We start from the raw sequence: 19,025 nt of genomic DNA, 5'->3' as shown, positions 1-19,025 counted from the left end.
TTAAAGACCTGTTAGTCTGCCATAAAAATGTCCACCTCCACTCCATTTTTTATCCTAATTAGATGCACCTGTTTGAGGTCGTTAGCTGCATAAAGACACCTGTCCACCCCATACAATCAGTAAGAATCCAACTACTAACATGGCCAAGACCAAAGAGCTGTTATCCAGATAACAGCTGTTATCTGTCATCGGCCTTATCCAGAACGGTGACAAATCTGCTTACAGACTGGAGGTTGAACAGCTGGCTGTCTGGTGCAGTTATAACAACCTTGAGCTGAATGCGCTCAAAACGGTAGAGATGATAGTGGACTTCAGGATGAACAGCCCAGCACTCCCCCCACTCACCATCATGAACAGCACTGTGGACATCATGAACGCAGTGGAGTCACTCAGGTTCCTGGAAACTACCATCTCTCAGGACCTGAGGTGGGACAATCACATTGACTCCAATGTGAAAAAGGCTCAGCAGAGACTGTACTTCCTTCGTCAGCTGAGGAAGTTCAACCTGCCACAGGACCTGCTGATTCAGTTCTACTCAGCTTTCATTGAGTCTATTGTATTCACCTCCATCACTGTCTGGTTTGGTTCAGCTACCAAATCAGACATCAGGAGACTGCAACGTACCATCCGGACTGCAGAGAGGATTATTGGTGCCCACCTGCCAACCCTCCAGGACCTGTACTCTTCCAGAGTGAGGAAGAGAGCGGGTAAAATCATCACAGACTCCACTCACCCCGGACACCTCCTGTTTGAACTGTTACCGTCAGGACGGCGACTCCGATCACTGGCCACTAGAACATCTAGGCATAGGAACAGTTTCTTCCCACAGGTCATTTGCCTCTTGAACAGTTAAACCAGCACATGTCCAGGATCATCTTAAGTTTACCAATGACCATTTGGATGATCCAAAGGAGTCATGTGGTCAGATGAGACCAAAATATAATTTTTTGGTCATAATTCTACTAAACGTCTTTGGAGGAAGAATGATGAGTACCATCTGAAGAACACCATCCCAACTGTGAAGCATGGTAGCATCATGCTTTGGGGGTGTTTTTCTGCACATGGGACAGGACGACTGCAATGTATTAAGGAGAGGATGACCGGGGCCATGTATTGCGAGATTTTGGGGAACAACCTCCTTCCCTCAGTTAGAGCATTGAAGATGGGTCGAGGCTGGGTCTTCCAACATGACAATAACCCGAAGCACACAGCCAGGATAACCAAGGAGTGGCTCTGTAAGAAGTATATGAAGTTTCTGGCGTGACCTAGCCAGTCTCCAGACCTAAACCCAATAAAGAATGTTTGGAGGGAGCTCAAACTCCCTGCGCGTTTCTCAGCGACAGGCCAGAAACCTGACTGATCTAGAGAAGATCTGTGTAGAGGAGTGGGCCAATTTCCCTCGTGCAGTGTGTACAAACCTGGTGAAAAACTACAGGAAACGTTTGACCTCTGTAATTGCAAACAAAGGCTACTGTACCAAATATTAACATTGATTTTCTCAGGTGTTCAAATACCTATTTGCAGCTGTAAAATACAAATAAATAGTTTAAAAAAAATCATACATTGTGATTTCTGGAGAATTTTTTTTTTTTTTGATTTTGTCTCTCACAATGGACATGCACCCACGGTGACAATTTCAGACCCCTCCATGATTTCTAAGTGGGAGAACTTGCAAAATAGCAGTATATATTCCTCATATATGTATTTCCTCACTGTATATATTCTATTTCTATTATATTTTGGCTCCTGCAAGGGGTAGGGGGGTGTCCTTTCCTTGTGCGTTGAGTCGACCAGATGAACCAGTTGTTTCCAGTGCTGACAGTCTCGTGCCAGCTGCTCTGCATTCTCCACACCAACTCCATGTTGTTGAGGGTTGCCCGCAAGGACGTCAAGCCATCTTGTGCGGGGTTTACCTTGTGGTCGTCTTCAGCCTGCAGCTCTCGGATCAAACTGGATAATGGCTCTTGTTGGATCGTCAGGAGGGAGGCGGAGGATATTGCTGAACCAGCGGGTGCGACGTTGCGCAGCCAGGCAGGATGCTCTGGGCTGGCATATGCAGCCTCTAAGCACTTGATTGGAAACCTGATGGGGCCACCTGATGTTCTCGATAATTCTGAGAGCCCTGCTATCAAACCCATCTAATCTTGCAGGCAGTGTCTTATTTAAGGACCAGGTCTCTGAGCCATAAAGCAGGATGGAGAGTACTGCTGAGTTGTAAATCCGAAGCTTCTTATGCGTGAGATGGTCTGGTGCAGCCAGAGTGGTTTCCAGATAGACTGCAGGGCTGATGCAGCCATGGCTCTTCTGCGGGTAATCTCTGGTTTTAGGTCCCCGTTTTCTGTCACTATGGATCACAGATACACAAAGTTCTTGACAGGCTCTATAGTGTCATTGCCAAGCCGCAGGGAAGGTGGATGCAGTCTGTCACCAATGTACATGAACTTGGTTTTAGTCCAGCTCACCAGGCCAAGCTTCTCAGCCTCTTCACTGTATATGCCCAGACCATCTCTCAGCTGGCTGTAGGATGTGGTTAGCAGGATGGTGTCATCAGCATACTCCAGTTCAGTCAGGGTGTAACTGCCGAATGACACTCTGGGAACCCACTCACAAACCCTGGACATCAGATGGTCAATGATGCAGTTGAAGAGGTCGAGAGCAGCCATGCAGCCCTGGTGAATGCCACTGAGATGGCAAACCAGTCTGACACTCTGTGGTTGATGCGGACACAGCTCTGAGCATTGCTATAAAGCAACTTGAACAGGGCAACGATCTTGGGTGGTGCTCCAAGGGCGTGTAAGGTACTCCACAGTGAAGTGTGGCAAATGGTTTCAAAGGCAGCCTTCAGATCTATGAACCCAATGTAAAGATGGCGGCCTTTACGGAATTCATAGGTCTTCTCAATTAGCAAGCGAACAGCAGAGATTTGGTCTGTTGTAGGGCGGTAAGGCATGAAGCCAGCCTGCTGGGGACGGTGGCTGCTTCTGGTGGCTAGGAGAGCATGGGTGAGCAAGATCCTGGTAAAGATCTTGCCAGGGATGGAGAGAAGGGTAATGCCTCTGTGGTTGGCGCAGACTAGCCTGCCACCCTTACATTTCCAGAAGGGCATCATTTGGCATCATTTGTCATTTGGCAGTCTCTCTGTCTCCCACACCTCATTAAATATGTGGGTAAGCCACTCGACAATGCTTTCACCACCTGATTTTAGCATCTCAGCAGTTATTGCACAGATGCCGGGGGCTTTCCTGTTGTTACGTTTTTCCAGAGCGGCTCTGACTTCCTCAGGTGTGACAGGGTCTGTACTGCAGATAGCACTAGGGACTGCAGCGTTAGCAGCCGATGAGATGGCGGGATCAGCCGGGGAGGTACCATGCTGCAGAAGGAGGCTGAAGTGCTCTTTCCAGCTTTCGAGGCAGTTTGCTTCAGTTTCTATAAGGATGCCATCAGAATCTTTCACCATGGCTGTCTTGATGCGTGGGCCATTACGAGCTTTGCGCAGCAGACTCGGCTCATTGTTGTTATTAGCCTTGGACTTTAGATGTTTAGCTTCTGCTTGCCAGAACTTCTCCCTATCCTCGGCTATAGCCACATTGCCCTGGTGGTTCAGTCGCTGATACTCCGTCAGGTCACCTCGGAGCCGGGGCTCATGCCGCCGGTCGATGATGTTAAGTGTCAACTCTGATATCTAAGGCTTTTTCAGGTAAGGTCGAAAGCATCCGAAGACATTGTGAGCTGACAGGATGACAATTTCCTTGAAGGTCTGCCAGTCATTCACCTTGTCGGTAGCCAGGTTATCAAAGCTGGTGTGGATGACGTGACTGAAGTCGGTGGCGATGCTTGAGTCATTGAGTAGGGAGGAGTCCAGGCGAGGCTGTGTCTTGGTGTGCTGGTTAGCTCGCAGTTTTAACTTAAGCTGGGCCATCAGCAGGTGACGGTCTGTGTTGCCAAGCTCTGCTCTTCTGTACACACGGCAGTTAATGACAAACTGCTTCCAGCATCGAGAGATGAGGATATGATCTAATGCCTTCCTAATTCTGCCATCTGGGCTGTACCATGTCCAGTGATGGATAAGCTTCCAGGAAAACCAGGTATCAGCAATGCAGAGGTTATGGTGGCAGAGAAGGAGCCCTTCTGGTTACCGTTGTTGTTTGTGGACCTGTCAAGAAAGGTTGTGCCCGACATGTGAGCCTGTGGACCGATAACTGCTAGACAGGGTGGCGTTGGCATCGGTGAGGATGATGGTGATGTCGTGTCGTGAGGCTTCGTCAACAGCCTGATGGAGTTGGTCAAAGAAGGCATTCTTTGCATCCTCATCAGCGAGATCGGTGGGGGCTTAAGCAACAATAACTGTCATCTTGGGATGGCAAGTGCCACGCCATAAAGGCCTGTCCATCTCTCTGGTCCACTCCAGAAGTAGCAATGATCGCCTGCTGTTGTTTCACCATTACCATGCCATCGAACTTCACAAAGCACTGCCTGTTTTTCCCAGGAAAATCCTGGAAGTTCCTTCCTTACTGTTCGTGAAGGTTTCTCTCCCAACTCCAAATCACCTCTCGAATAATTGGATCAGCTCTTTGTTTGTCACCAAGGTCTTGTCTTTTGAAAGGTGATGCATAACGGGGGAACCAATCAGAATTGTCTTGTTCATAACAATCAGGTACAGCGTCGGGATGTAGTGCAAGGGAACTTACAAGAGCAATGTTCGATTCAACACCAGCTGACTGCCTAACAAGGTGCTTTTCACAGATGGCCTTCACTACATCATCCGTTGTGCTGACAGAATCATCAGCATCTGCAAGCTGATGCTGTATGAATTGTTGGGTCCTTTCATGCTCTTTTTGGGACAAAGGGTTTTCTGGAAATGGCTCTTGAGGTTGCCTTGAAAGGCTATCTGCATCGACGTTCAGCTTGCCTGCCCTGTACTCCAACTTGAACGAAAAATTTGAAAGAGCTGCAAGCCACCAATAGCTAGTAGCATCTAATCTTGCAGTGGTAAGAATATGAGTGAGAGGGTTGCTATCAGTAATGACAGTGAATGAGCTGCCATAATCACTAAACTTTTCAGTTACCGCCCATTTTAGGGCAAGAAATTCAAGCTTGTGAGCAGGATACCTTGATTCACTGTGTGACAGCCCTCTGCTCACAAATGCAATTGCACGCATCTGTCCACCCTGGTCTTGATACAGTGCAGCTCCCAGCCCTTTAGTGCTAGCATCTGTATAGAGAAAGTAGGGGAGTTTGGGGTCAGCCAAACCCAAGACAGCCGCGCTAGTTAGCTTCTCGATAATGGAATGGAAAGCTTACTCACAAAGAGGCGTCTAATGACCCCTGAAGGGCTCCTTAGGATTGTAGTTCTGACCGTTGTCATTACTCTTTTTACTACTTTTCCTTAGTGGCAGATACCCTGAGGTAAGGTCATTGAGCGGTTTCACTGTCCTTGAATAATCCTTAATAAACCGGCGATAGTAGCCGGAGAAGCCCAAAAATGACCTTAATTCTTTTAGATTGTTGGGACTCTGCCAGGTTTTTAAAGCTTGTATCTTTTCAGGGTCTGTCTCTACTCCATGCTCTGACACAATATGTCCTAGGTAGCAAACAGAGGTCTGGAAAAATTAACATTTCTCCAGAGAAAGGTTCAGCCCGTACTCTTTGAGGCGAGATAGAACATTTAGCAGCCGTCTCTCATGCTCCTCCGGGGTGTCAGAGAATATTATCAAGTCATCCAAAAAGACTAGTACCTCCTCCAGATTAATGTCCCCCATACACTTCTCCATCAATCTTTGGAAGGTACTTGGTGCGTTGGTGACACCTTGTGGCATCCGATTGAATTCCCAAAACCCCAATAGACAGACAAAGGCGGTTTTGGCTTTGTCGGACTCCTCAACTTTTATCTGGTAGTATCCTGATTTTAAATCAAGTAAAGAAAACCATCTGAACCCTGTCAGAGCTGAAAAAGTTTCTTCGAGATTTGGTAGTGCATACGCATCCTTCACAGTCTGGAGATTTAATTTCCTATTCTGAAACAGCCATATAGACAGAGTTAACAAGGGTAATGACACAGATGGAAGTGGGAAAGCCAAGGAGACAGGAGAAGTGCCCTCTAGAAATCAAGGGCACTCCAGCTGGTTTTCGAAGTATTGTTGGTTTATTTTGTATTTTTACCTTTTTATCTTTACACTTTAGAAAATAAAGTTATTATTATTATTATTATTATTATTATTATTAATAGTATTATTATTATATAATGTTATCTAACTAGAAAAAGTAACTCAGATTGCTGATTAATACCCAATTTGTATGTATAACTTAATATTTCAATAGTGTTGCTGTTCATCTTGCTGATTTCTAAGTGGAACCTAATCTACAAGCAAGATCATGTTTAAAAAATAAAAAAATAAAATATTCCGTCGTGCAGTCATTCAGTCATTACAAAATAAACCCAGAGTGATATAATGAAGTCCCGATGAACACCTTCTCAAGCACTTACTAAAATATTAAATGGATATGCAGCATAATGAGAATAAATAAAGCATAAATCATTTTACCTTTATTTTACAAAGGAAGGGCAACAGTTAACAGTTTTCCTTTTTTTTTGAAAGAATACACTACAGCATATATACACACCACTACTTCATACTGTCATTTTTTTGGTACAATTCATACATAATTTTAGGATTCTTTTGCGGACTTCTGTTAGTTTTAAGCCATAGATCACAGGATTGAAAAGTGGCGGCACAATAATCATCTCTAAAGCCAAAAAATGACGCAGGTTTGCAGGGAAATCACTCGATCCATATCTGTTATAGATGTTATCGAAAAGTATTGCAACAGTGAGATTTATCAATGAAAGTACATGAGGAACACACGTCTGCCAGAATTTCCTTCTGCACTCCAATGATGCTTTACATGCAATGATAAGTTTAATATAGGACACCATAATTACAATCACAAGGCCAAAATATAATGAAATAAAAATGAATCCATAAAGGTTATTGACGAAGGTTGATCCACATGAGAGTTTTACAATTGACCAGTTGTCACAATACAATTTGTCAATATGATTTTTACAGAGTACTAACCTATTTGACAAGAAAACTGCAATGAACATAATTAGAAATGGCTTGAACCAACATAAGACAAGTAATATACTGCATGAATATTTGTTCATCTTTGAGTGATAGTCTAAAGGTTGACATATGGCCACATATCTATCATATGCCATTGCTACTAATGTAGAATATTCACACATAACATAAGTATAAACAACAAAGGCCTGGAAGGCACACATGTAAGATGGAATTATATATGAACTCAATATTAAATCATGCAAGAATTTAGGATAAAATGCTGTTGTTCCATAGATGTCATTTACACAGAGATTGCACAGAAAAATGTACATTGGTTCATGAAGGGCTCTCTCCAAGACAATGACCACAATTAGCCAAATGTTCACAAACAGTATCATAACATAGATGAAAAAAAAGCATGTAAAATAAATATACCTGTATGCTTTAGCGTCTTGTGGTTCCATCAGAGTGTAAGTTGCAAAATTCGTCATATTATCCATCATATATTTAATTTTTTAAGCTTAAATTTGTCCGTATGCAAAATGTCCTCAAAATGTTGCAGTTAAAAACAACAACTGTATTTCAAGTAACTGACATAATCTCTTCAATTCGAAAATATAAATTATGTAAAGATATGGGACACGTGCTTTTAAAATACAATAAGAGTTAACACTAGTCAACAATTACCACTGAACATCCTTGAGTTGTGATCTTACACTCTCACAATTATCAAGTGGAAGTACTATGGCTACTCACCTGCTTATATATTGCTCAGTTTAAGTTGTCTGAGACTAGGCTTAAACCTAGGGGAAATTTAATCACTATGGAGGCCTTTGTGATGATATAGTTCACCCAAGATGAAAATCACAACGAATGTAAAAGTAAAGTGAGGAAAAATGATTTTTTAATTTTTTTAAAGTTGATCTACAGTTTTACAACAACTATCCTATTTAAGTCTGGAATTTGATGAGGCTTAGTTTTAGCCACAAACCTAACTGCTCAAGATAACTGAGTTCATGCTGACAATTGTGTGACATAAACATATAATGCACAATTCAATGATGTGAAAAGCCAATAACACCTTTCAGTGCATTTCTGGGGGGGGGGGGGGGGAGATGAGTAAGGCCAAATACCAGGGAACCAACAAAAAGGTTAATGTACGCTAGAAGTGTTCAAAGACAGCATATGTTTAAATAAATAAAACCACGGTTTATAAAAATCAGTGGTTTGATAATTTATAATGGATTAAATGTTTTCTAAGATTCTAATAAGTCTGATTATTGGCAATATTCACATTATTGGTGTACATGTAAAATAGCTCTATCATTGCCCTAATTTTTAATTCATAGATTAGTGGGTTTAATAGAGGTGGGACTATAACTAATCAAGTCTCTGGAATTGTATTTGCACCAGATCTCCTATTTATGATATCAAAAAGCAAAGCAAATGTTTACATTTGTAACTCAGACAATCCCTTTCGAATGGGAACTCACACTGTGCTTTGGGGAACAAATAGCTACTCCTCCATGCTGAAGGAATGAATGCATAACAGCTGACAATGTCAACGACTGTTCTATACATTGTGACCTGAGAATATAATGCGGGATATAGCGTGAGATTAATACATGCTATATACAGTATATGTCACAGGCCGGAGCGGACCGCCACTTAGCGCGAGTCCCGCTCCTCCCCTAGTTTCCACCCCGAGGAGGTCCCAGAAACACCCCAATGACCAGACAGACGAGGACGGGTAAGTTAAGAACCAATATTTATTAATTTAAAAGAGATTTATGGAAAGGGGAAGGAGGGATACTAAAAGGGGGAAACCAGCCCTCTAGGACTGGGGCCTTGGGATCTGAGTCGCTCCTGATTTCCAGCAGATCTTCCCAGCTCTCTCTCTTCTTCGTACCAGCCTAGGGTTGCAGGTGACTATGCAGGCGGTCCACTGGGCTCTTGGCTTTGGGCGTACAAGTGAGTATACAGGCGGTCCACTGGGCTCTTAGCTTTGGGCATACAAGTGAGTATACAGGCGGTACACTGGGCTCTTAGCTTTGGACATACAGGTGAGTATACAGGCGGTACACTGGGCTCTTAGCTTTGGGCATACAGGTGAGTATACAGGCGGTACACTGGGCTCTTAGCTTTGGGCATACAGGTGAGTATACAGGCGGTACACTGGACTCTTAGCTTTGGGCATACAGGTGAGTATACAGGCGGTACACTGGGCTCTTAGCTTTGGGCATACAGGTGAGTATACAGGCGGTACACTGGGCTCTTAGCTTTGGGCATACAGGTGAGTATACAGGCGGTACACTGGGCTCTTAGCTTTGGGCATACAGGTGAGTATACAGGCGGTACACTGGGCTCTTAGCTTTGGGCATACAGGTGAGTATACAGGCGGTACACTGGGCTCTTAGCTTTGGGCATACAGGTGAGTATACAGGCGGTACACTGGGCTCTTAGCTTTGGGCATACAGGTGAGTATACAGGCGGTACACTGGGCTCTTAGCTTTGGGCATACAGGTGAGTATACAGGCGGTACACTGGGCTCTTAGCTTTGGGCATACAGGTGAGTATACAGGCGGTACACTGGGCTCTTAGCTTTGGGCATACAGGTGAGTATACAGGCGGTACACTGGGCTCTTAGCTTTGGGCATACAGGTGAGTATACAGGCGGTACACTGGGCTCTTAGCTTTGGGCATACAGGTGAGTATACAGGCGGTACACTGGGCTCTTAGCTTCGGGCATACAGGTGAGTATACAGGCAGTACACTGGGCTCTTAGCTTTGGGCATGCAGGTGAGTATACAGGCGGTACACTGGGCTCTTAGCTTTGGGCATACAGGTGAGTATACAGGCAGTACACTGGGCTCTTAGCTTTGGGCATGCAGGTGAGTATACAGGCGGTACACTGGGCTCTTAGCTTTGGGCATACAGGTGAGTATACAGGCGGTACACTGGGCTCTTAGCTTTGGGCATACAGGTGAGTATACAGGCGGTACACTGGGCTCTCAGATACAACTCACAGCTCCGTAGTCAGACAGATGTCGGCTTTAGTGCTTCCTCTGATGCAGGGCTTTCTCTTCGACCTAGGGAGGGATCGCTGACAACGTTTGCACAGCACAACACTATAATTCTTCAGGTGGACACACATCAAAAGAAAGACTCACCCACTGTACTCCACACACACTCACGGTGAATTAGGGTCAGGATCACCACGTTGGGCCGGGAAATAAGTCCTGGATAGTAGAAAGGGTCAGTGCAGAGGATGACCATATGAAAACGTCAAGACCACGATCTTTCAGCACGCTCCTTCCTCTTTTCAATACGTTCCCAATGCCTTCTTAATGTAAACAATTTCTCCAAGGCAGTAACAATACATATCAACACAGTTGTTTCAACAACGAATGTTTCAAACACTTAGCTCATGTTTTCTTCAGCCCAGTACTTTGTTCTCACTTCGCCCAGTCTGTATCATCCGCCTCAAGCCGTCCCTCTGATTCACCGATCGCTCCGTCTCACCCACCGCGATCGCCCAAATCAACTTCACTCACCCTGCAGCGTTGGCCCGAATCAACTTCCTCCTTCCGCCCCCGTTTGCCGGAATCAACTTCCCCCTCTCCTGTTCTCCCATTACCTTCTTTATATGCCTCCTTTGCTCTAATTTGTCCAACCATCGATCGCCACGTCCATGCACACACCTGTTCCCAATAACACGCCCTTTTAGTTGCCCGGAGTTACCGGAACTAGTCGCGTGTTCCATGGACAATGGTCCGGGCGGACAATTTCCGCCATTTTAGGTTCCGCCATTTTAGGTCACTCCGTGACATCCTCCCCCGCCAAACCGTTCTAGTCCCTAGAACGGGAATCACCTGCCTAGTCGCTGTATTGTACAGGGGGCCGCCCTCGGTTCTCCCGTTGAGACCGTCGAGGTGGCGAGACCGGGTCAACCCTAGCGGCCACAGTCTCAGGGTCTCTTGGCACCACGGCCCAGCCCCCGATCCACGGGGCTGCAGGCACAGGCTCCCTTGGGGCCTCTTCCACGGGTCTGGGATAATTCGGACAGGGACGAATCATGTTTCGATGGACCACTCGGTCCGGCCCAGCCTTTCCTTCTGGCCGGATCGTGTATACCGGTTGTCCCGGCCGCTGCTGGCCCTGGATCACATACGGGATGGCTTCCCACCGGTCGCTCAACTTTCCTTTCCCTTGCCGCCGGTTGTCTCGGGCCAACACTCGTTCTCCCGGAAGCAGGGGGGCCTCTCGGGCCGTTCGATCATACAGCCTCTTATTTTTCTCTGCAGCACCCTGTATCCGCTTGGTTACTTGTTCATAGGCGAAGTGGAGGCGTTGATGGTGGCGCCCCACCCACTCCGTCAGACTCACATCCTCCTCAGCCGCGGGTGTCCCCAACATCAAGTCCGTTGGTAGCCGTATATGCCTGCCAAACATCAGGTAAGTCGGGGCATACCCCGTGGTGCTGTGTACACTATTATTATACGCCTGGACTAAGGTTGGTAAGGCACTCACCCAGTCACTCTGATGCTCTTGGTCCAGCATGCCCATTAAGCCCAGCAAGGTCTGATTAAGTCGTTCACACCCACCGTTCCCCTGGGGGTGATAGGACATGGTGTGAGTTTTCGTGCAACCATATAATAGGCACAGTTCTTTGATCACTCGGGACTCGAAATTTGGCCCTTGATCGGAATGCAGAAACTCAGGGCACCCAAACGGCTGAAAGACGGCTCTCCATAAGGCAGTGGCAGTGGTGTTGGCAGTCTGGTCCAGAGTTGGAACGGCCCAGGCGTACTTGGTGAATAGATCAGTAATTACGAGGATGCTCTGATAACGATCCGTTGGTCTACCCAACGTCAGAAAGTCCATGGCCACAATATGAAGGGGGGCTTTTGCCTTTATCGGGACCATCGGGGCTCTGAGCTCCTTCCTAGATTTAAACAAGGTACAGCGAGGACATGCCTGGATGAAGGCACTTACGGATGCTTCCAGCCCTGGCCAATAGAAGTGCCTGCGTAATAGGGATACCGTCTTCTCTTGCCCTTGATGTCCCAACTGGGCATGATATGCCATCAGTAAAGCTTGTACCTGGCCCTCCGGTACCACAATCTGGCAGATCTCCTCTCCCAGCCCCGAGTCTCTGATGGTCCTACACATCACCCCATCTCTCAATCGGAGCTTCGTCCACTGTCCCAGCAATTTTCGCCCCATCCCCACTTGAACCTGCCTTTCCGCCTGTGTTGGTCCTCGGCCCTGTTCCATCCATCGGCTCAGCGTTCTCAACCCGCTGTCTTCTTGCTGCCGCTCTCTCCAGCGGCGAGGGTCCCAACCCCAGCTTATCGGCACCGCCTCTCTTTGGCCTCCCGGCGCCTCCACAATGCCCACCATATACCTCTCCTCTTGGTCTAGTAGCTGTTCAGGTGGACGCCTCAGGCTCTCTACTTCCGGAAGTCGGGACAGAGCATCGGCATTTGTATGTTCTCTTCCAGGCCGGTACTGGAGCTCGTACTCATAGTTGGCCAACTGTGCCACCCACCGCTGCTCCACAGCTCCCAACTTGGCTGTCTGCAAGTGTACAAGAGGGTTGTTGTCAGTGATTACCTGTACCTTAGCGCCCCACAGATAGTCCTTAAATTTCTCGCTCAGCGCCCATTTCAAGGCCAACAACTCCAGCTTAAAGGAACTATAGTTGGCATCGTTTCTTTCGGCTGGATGGAGGCTCCGACTAGCGTAGGCGATCACACGTTCCACCCCCTCCTGTCGTTGGGCCAACACTGCCACCAGGCCTGGCATCTGTGTACAGGACGAAGGGTTGGGTAAAATCTGCATAGGCCAAGATCGGGGCTTGCAACAGCTCTTGTTTCAGCCGCTGAAAGGCTTTCCCACACTCAGAGTCCCAAGCAATCGATGAAGATCCATGGCCTCGAGGGCGTCCCGTCCCGGACAGAAGTTGGTTCAGGGGCTTTGCGATCTTAGAGAAGTCTTTAATGTACCGTCGATAATACCCCACAAAGCCCAAGAAGGATCTGACTTGCCTCATGGTCTTCGGGACATTCCACTCTCGTACCGCTGAAACCTTCTCCGGGTCCACAGAGACCCCAGCAGCGCTTACACAGTGGCCCAGGAACCTTACTTCTCTCCGCAACAGGTGACATTTGTCTGGTTGGAGCTTCAGCCCATACTTCTCCATAGCTTGAAAGACCTTCTCGAGATGGTGCAAATGGGACTCGAAGTCTGGGGAATAAACAATAACATCATCCAGATATACCAGTGTGGACTCCATCAATTGACCACCCAAACATCGCTGCATCAATCGCTGGAACGTAGCGGGAGCGTTGCAAAGGCCGAAGGGCATCCGATCCCACTCGAATAGTCCGAAGGGGGTCGTGAAGGCGGTCTTCTCTCTGTCCGCCTCTTCCACCTGCACTTGCCAATAGCCGCTTGCCAGATCTAACGTGGAATACCAGGCCGACTGAGTTAAACTGGTAAGTGAATCCTCGATCCTAGGTAAGGGAAAGGCGTCCTTCTTAGTCACCTGATTTAACTTCCGGTAGTCCACGCAGAACCTCCAGGCTCCCGTCTTCTTCTGCACCAAGACTATGGGGGCTGCCCAGGGGCTACTGCTTTCACGAACAATCCCTTGATCAAGCAGTCCTTGCAACAGGGTTCGTACCTCAGAATACAAGGTGGGCGGTATGGGACGGTATCTCTCGCGACTGGGCCCAGCTTCCCCAGTGGGAATTCGATGCTTCACCACATTGGTACATCCGTAGTCTTCATCATGTGCAGAGAATATATGTTGCCACTTCACCAGGAGTTCTCGCAGTTTACGTGTCTGAGCCTCTTCCAACTCTTCTCCCCGCAGGGACTCACCTACCAAATGGCCGGGCGTCTCTTCCCCAGCCATCTTCAGGGGCGAGTCTGTTTGAATTAAGGCCACCTCAACCACGGTAGGACACACTTGCCGGAAGCTCACATCTCTTTCTTCTCTTACTTGATGAGGATCGACCATCGTCACTCGGGCCAGTCGTTGATGTCTATGTAGGTGTATGGAATAGGGGTTCTCGTTGCGTACTTTCACAGGAACTCGTCCTCGACGGACTACTGCCAACCCTCGGGCCACTTCCACATGTTGACAATCCAGATGGGGCTCCACTAATACCCAGCCTTCTGGCCCATATTTCTGTTGGGGGACTTTTACCCACACAATGGCCTCACTCCTAGCTGGCACGGACAAGGCATAGCGACAGGCCACTCGGCCGGTATCTTCCCGGTCTCTTCGGACCCTAGCTGCCTGTATCCGGCGACAGTCAGCCACAATGCGTTCCCACTCTCGCTGCTCTGCAGGTGGTATCGACTTTACGGGCCTCGCCCAGAATAATTCTTCCCAGCACTCCGAGATTACGTTCATGCCCAGAAGGGCTCGATGGGTCCCCAAACAATGATCCTGGACGATGACTACCCCCTTCTGGGGCACGGTGATCCCATGGATCTTCAGATCAGTCAATAGGTACCCAATGTAGGGGATGTCCAACCCATTCGCACCCTTCAATGTCAGCCAAGGGGCCTCGGTTTCCTGCATACTTCGTCTTCCAAACAACTCCTTCGACAGGCTCTCCGAAAACAGGGTGACTTGAGATCCGGTATCTACTAGACACTGTACCTTAGTACCACATACCTGGACCTCCACCACAGGGCTTTGCCCAATCAATCTATCCTTCGAGCCAGTTACTGGAGATGGGTCTTCTACAGGGGTCCCGACCACTCGACCCACAGTGGCCGGTTGACCTAAAAACCCCCTTCTGAGCTTCGTCGGGAGCCACACTGCCGGCTGTAGTGTCCGGGCTCACCACAACGGTTGCAAATGGGTCGTCCTTGTTCATCCCACTCAAATCGAGGGTGGGCAGGCCGGCTTAGTTGCCTCCCTAGGTCTCGGCCTCCACCTGAATAGGCTCGCTCCCGAGGGGCAGGCTTTACCTCCTGTCTTAATGCGCCTAGCCGCAACTCCTCCAGGAGTGTCTTGGACAGCGCTGTCATTTGCTCGCGGACGTCTTGTAGGAGCTCCGTCCGTAAGGTCTGTTTCCAATCTACTCCCTCAGGGGCTACTGCGGCTGCTGCTGCTCCACTTACGGCCGCACACACTGGGGGATCAACGACTTCCGCCTGGTCCGATTCCAGAGCCACCGCTTCCTTCTTTAACTCCTCAAAGGTCATCTCTGGATCTCGTCGAAACTGCACTCGCAGGCTCTGTCGCACCGGGCCTTCTCTTAGCCCTAGCAAGAATTGATCCCGCATCAGAGTTTCTCCCTCTCCCAACCCGTGGTCGCGTCTTCCTTGCAACCGGGTGAACTGCTCTCGCAGTCGGAACGCATAGGCTCGGATGGGCTGCCGAGGGCCCTGTTTGCAATTAAAGAAATGTGCTCGGAGGACGGATACCGCCGTGGTGTCTCCATATCGTTCGGTCAGAAAGTTAAACACAGACTGTGCGGTGGCTCGGACGGCTTCTGGGGCGGCCTGGACTTCTCGTCGGGCTTCCCCCTCTAGGGAGTTCAACACAAACTGTTGATATTGGGACGCACTTAACCCTTGGATTCCGGCCAGATACTCTATCTGGGCTTTCCACTCAGAAAATCTCACCTCTGACTCTGCTCCGCCATACTTCTGGATCCAGGGGGTGCCCATGAACACGGGCATGACTCGGAGTGGGGCCTCAGGTACCTCGTGGTCGGCCATTGGGGAATTTCGGTCGCTCAACTCGAGGTGGAATCCTGCCGACTGCGCCAAAATCTGTCACAGGCCGGAGCGGACCGCCACTTAGCGCGAGTCCCGCTCCTCCCCTAGTTTCCACCCCGAGGAGGTCCCAGAAACACCCCAATGACCAGACAGACGAGGACGGGTAAGTTAAGAACCAATATTTATTAATTTAAAAGAGATTTATGGAAAGGGGAAGGAGGGATACTAAAAGGGGGAAACCAGCCCTCTAGGACTGGGGCCTTGGGATCTGAGTCGCTCCTGATTTCCAGCAGATCTTCCCAGCTCTCTCTCTTCTTCGTACCAGCCTAGGGTTGCAGGTGACTATGCAGGCGGTCCACTGGGCTCTTGGCTTTGGGCGTACAAGTGAGTATACAGGCGGTCCACTGGGCTCTTAGCTTTGGGCATACAAGTGAGTATACAGGCGGTACACTGGGCTCTTAGCTTTGGACATACAGGTGAGTATACAGGCGTTACACTGGGCTCTTAGCTTTGGGCATACAGGTGAGTATACAGGCGGTACACTGGGCTCTTAGCTTTGGGCATACAGGTGAGTATACAGGCGGTACACTGGACTCTTAGCTTTGGGCATACAGGTGAGTATACAGGCGGTACACTGGGCTCTTAGCTTTGGGCATACAGGTGAGTATACAGGCGGTACACTGGGCTCTAAGCTTTGGGCATACAGGTGAGTATACAGGCAGTACACTGGGCTCTAAGCTTTGGGCATACAGGTGAGTATACAGGCGGTACACTAGGCTCTTAGCTTTGGGCATACAGGTGAGTATACAGGCGGTACACTGGGCTCTTAGCTTTGGGCATACAGGTGAGTATACAGGCGGTACACTGGGCTCTTAGCTTTGGGCATACAGGTGAGTATACAGGCGGTACACTGGGCTCTTAGCTTTGGGCATACAGGTGAGTATACAGGCGGTACACTGGGCTCTTAGCTTTGGGCATACAGGTGAGTATACAGGCAGTACACTGGGCTCTTAGCTTTGGGCATACAGGTGAGTATACAGGCGGTACACTGGGCTCTTAGCTTTGGGCATACAGGTGAGTATACAGGCGGTACACTGGGCTCTTAGCTTTGGGCATACAGGTGAGTATACAGGCGGTACACTGGGCTCTTAACTTTGGGCGTACAGGTGAGTATACAGGCGGTACACTGGGCTCTTAGCTTTGGGCATACAGGTGAGTATACGGGCGGTACACTGGGCTCTTAGCTTTGGGCATGCAGGTGAGTATACAGGCGGTACACTGGGCTCTTAGCTTTGGGCATACAGGTGAGTATACAGGCAGTACACTGGGCTCTTAGCTTTGGGCATGCAGGTGAGTATACAGGCGGTACACTGGGCTCTTAGCTTTGGGCATACAGGTGAGTATACAGGCGGTACACTGGGCTCTTAGCTTTGGGCATACAGGTGAGTATACAGGCGGTACACTGGGCTCTCAGATACAACTCACAGCTCCGTAGTCAGACAGATGTCGGCTTTAGTGCTTCCTCTGATGCAGGGCTTTCTCTTCGACCTAGGGAGGGATCGCTGACAACGTTTGCACAGCATAACACTATAATTCTTCAGATGGACACACATCAAAAGAAAGACTCACCCACTGTACTCCACACACACTCACGGTGAATTAGGGTCAGGATCACCACGTTGGGCCGGGAAATAAGTCCTGGATAGTAGAAAGGGTCAGTGCAGAGGATGACCATATGAAAACGTCAAGACCACGATCTTTCAGCACGCTCCTTCCTCTTTTCAATACGTTCCCAATGCCTTCTTAATGTAAACAATTTCTCCAAGGCAGTAACAATACATATCAACACAGTTGTTTCAACAACGAATGTTTCAAACACTTAGCTCATGTTTTCTTCAGCCCAGTACTTTGTTCTCACTTCGCCCAGTCTGTATCATCCGCCTCAAGCCGTCCCTCTGATTCACCGATCGCTCCGTCTCACCCACCGCGATCGCCCAAATCAACTTCACTCACCCTGCAGCGTTGGCCCGAATCAACTTCCTCCTTCCGCCCCCGTTTGCCGGAATCAACTTCCCCCTCTCCTGTTCTCCCATTACCTTCTTTATATGCCTCCTTTGCTCTAATTTGTCCAACCATCGATCGCCACGTCCATGCACACACCTGTTCCCAATAACAGTTACCGGAACTAGTCACGTGTTCCATGGACAATGGTCCGGGCGGACAATTTCCGCCATTTTAGGTTCCGCCATTTTAGGTCACTCCGTGACATATATTTCAAGCATGTATTAAACTCACAACAGTGGAACTAACTTTACACAGCAGTGACTTAATTTCCGAATTTTGAAATTGGCCTAATTGACAAGCAGGATTGTGTGAGGACATACAGTGATATACAGAAGGGTAATGCAAATAAGCAAAAGGATTTATTATTACCCCTAATAATTAGAAATGGACAAATTGTCCCCCAATATTTACAAACCCGATTCCAAAAAAGTTGGGACACTGTACAAATTGTGCATAAAAAAGTAATGCAATAATTTACAAATCTCATAAACTTATATTTTATTCACAATAGAATATAGATAACATATCAGATGTTGAAAGTGAGACATTTTGAAATGTCATGCCAAATATTGGTTCATTTTGGATTTCATGTGAGCTACACATTCCAAAAAGTTGGGACAGGTAGCAATAAGAGGCCGGACAATTTAAATTTACATAAGGAACAGCTGGAGAACCAATTTGCAACATATAAGGTTAACCCAAGTTGTTATCAGTGCTCAGTTCACAAGCCTGTATCTCTGATGGTATAAGGGTTGCATGAGTGCGTGTGGCATGGGCAGCTTATACATCTGGAAATGCACCATCAATGCAGAAAGGTATATCCAAATTCTAGAACAACATATGCTCCTATCCAGATGTCGTCTCTTTCAGTGAAGACCTTGCACTTCCAACATGAAAATGCCAGAGCACATATTGCATCAGTTACAACATCATGAATGCGTAGAAGAAGGGTATGGGTACTCAAAATTGCCAGCCTTCAGTCCAGATCTTTCACCCATAGAAAACATTTGGCGCATTATAAAGAGGAAGATGCAACAAAGAAGACCTAAGACAGTTGAGCAACTAGAAGCCTGTATTAGACAAGAATGGGATAACATTCCCATTCCTAAACTTGAGCAACTTGTCTCCTCAGTCCCCAGACGTTTGCAG

The sequence above is a fragment of the Pseudorasbora parva genome, chromosome 18 (assembly GCF_024679245.1).
Source record: "Pseudorasbora parva isolate DD20220531a chromosome 18, ASM2467924v1, whole genome shotgun sequence".
In the NCBI taxonomy this organism is placed as follows: domain Eukaryota; kingdom Metazoa; phylum Chordata; class Actinopteri; order Cypriniformes; family Gobionidae; genus Pseudorasbora; species Pseudorasbora parva.
This window is presented reverse-complemented; position numbering follows the sequence as displayed.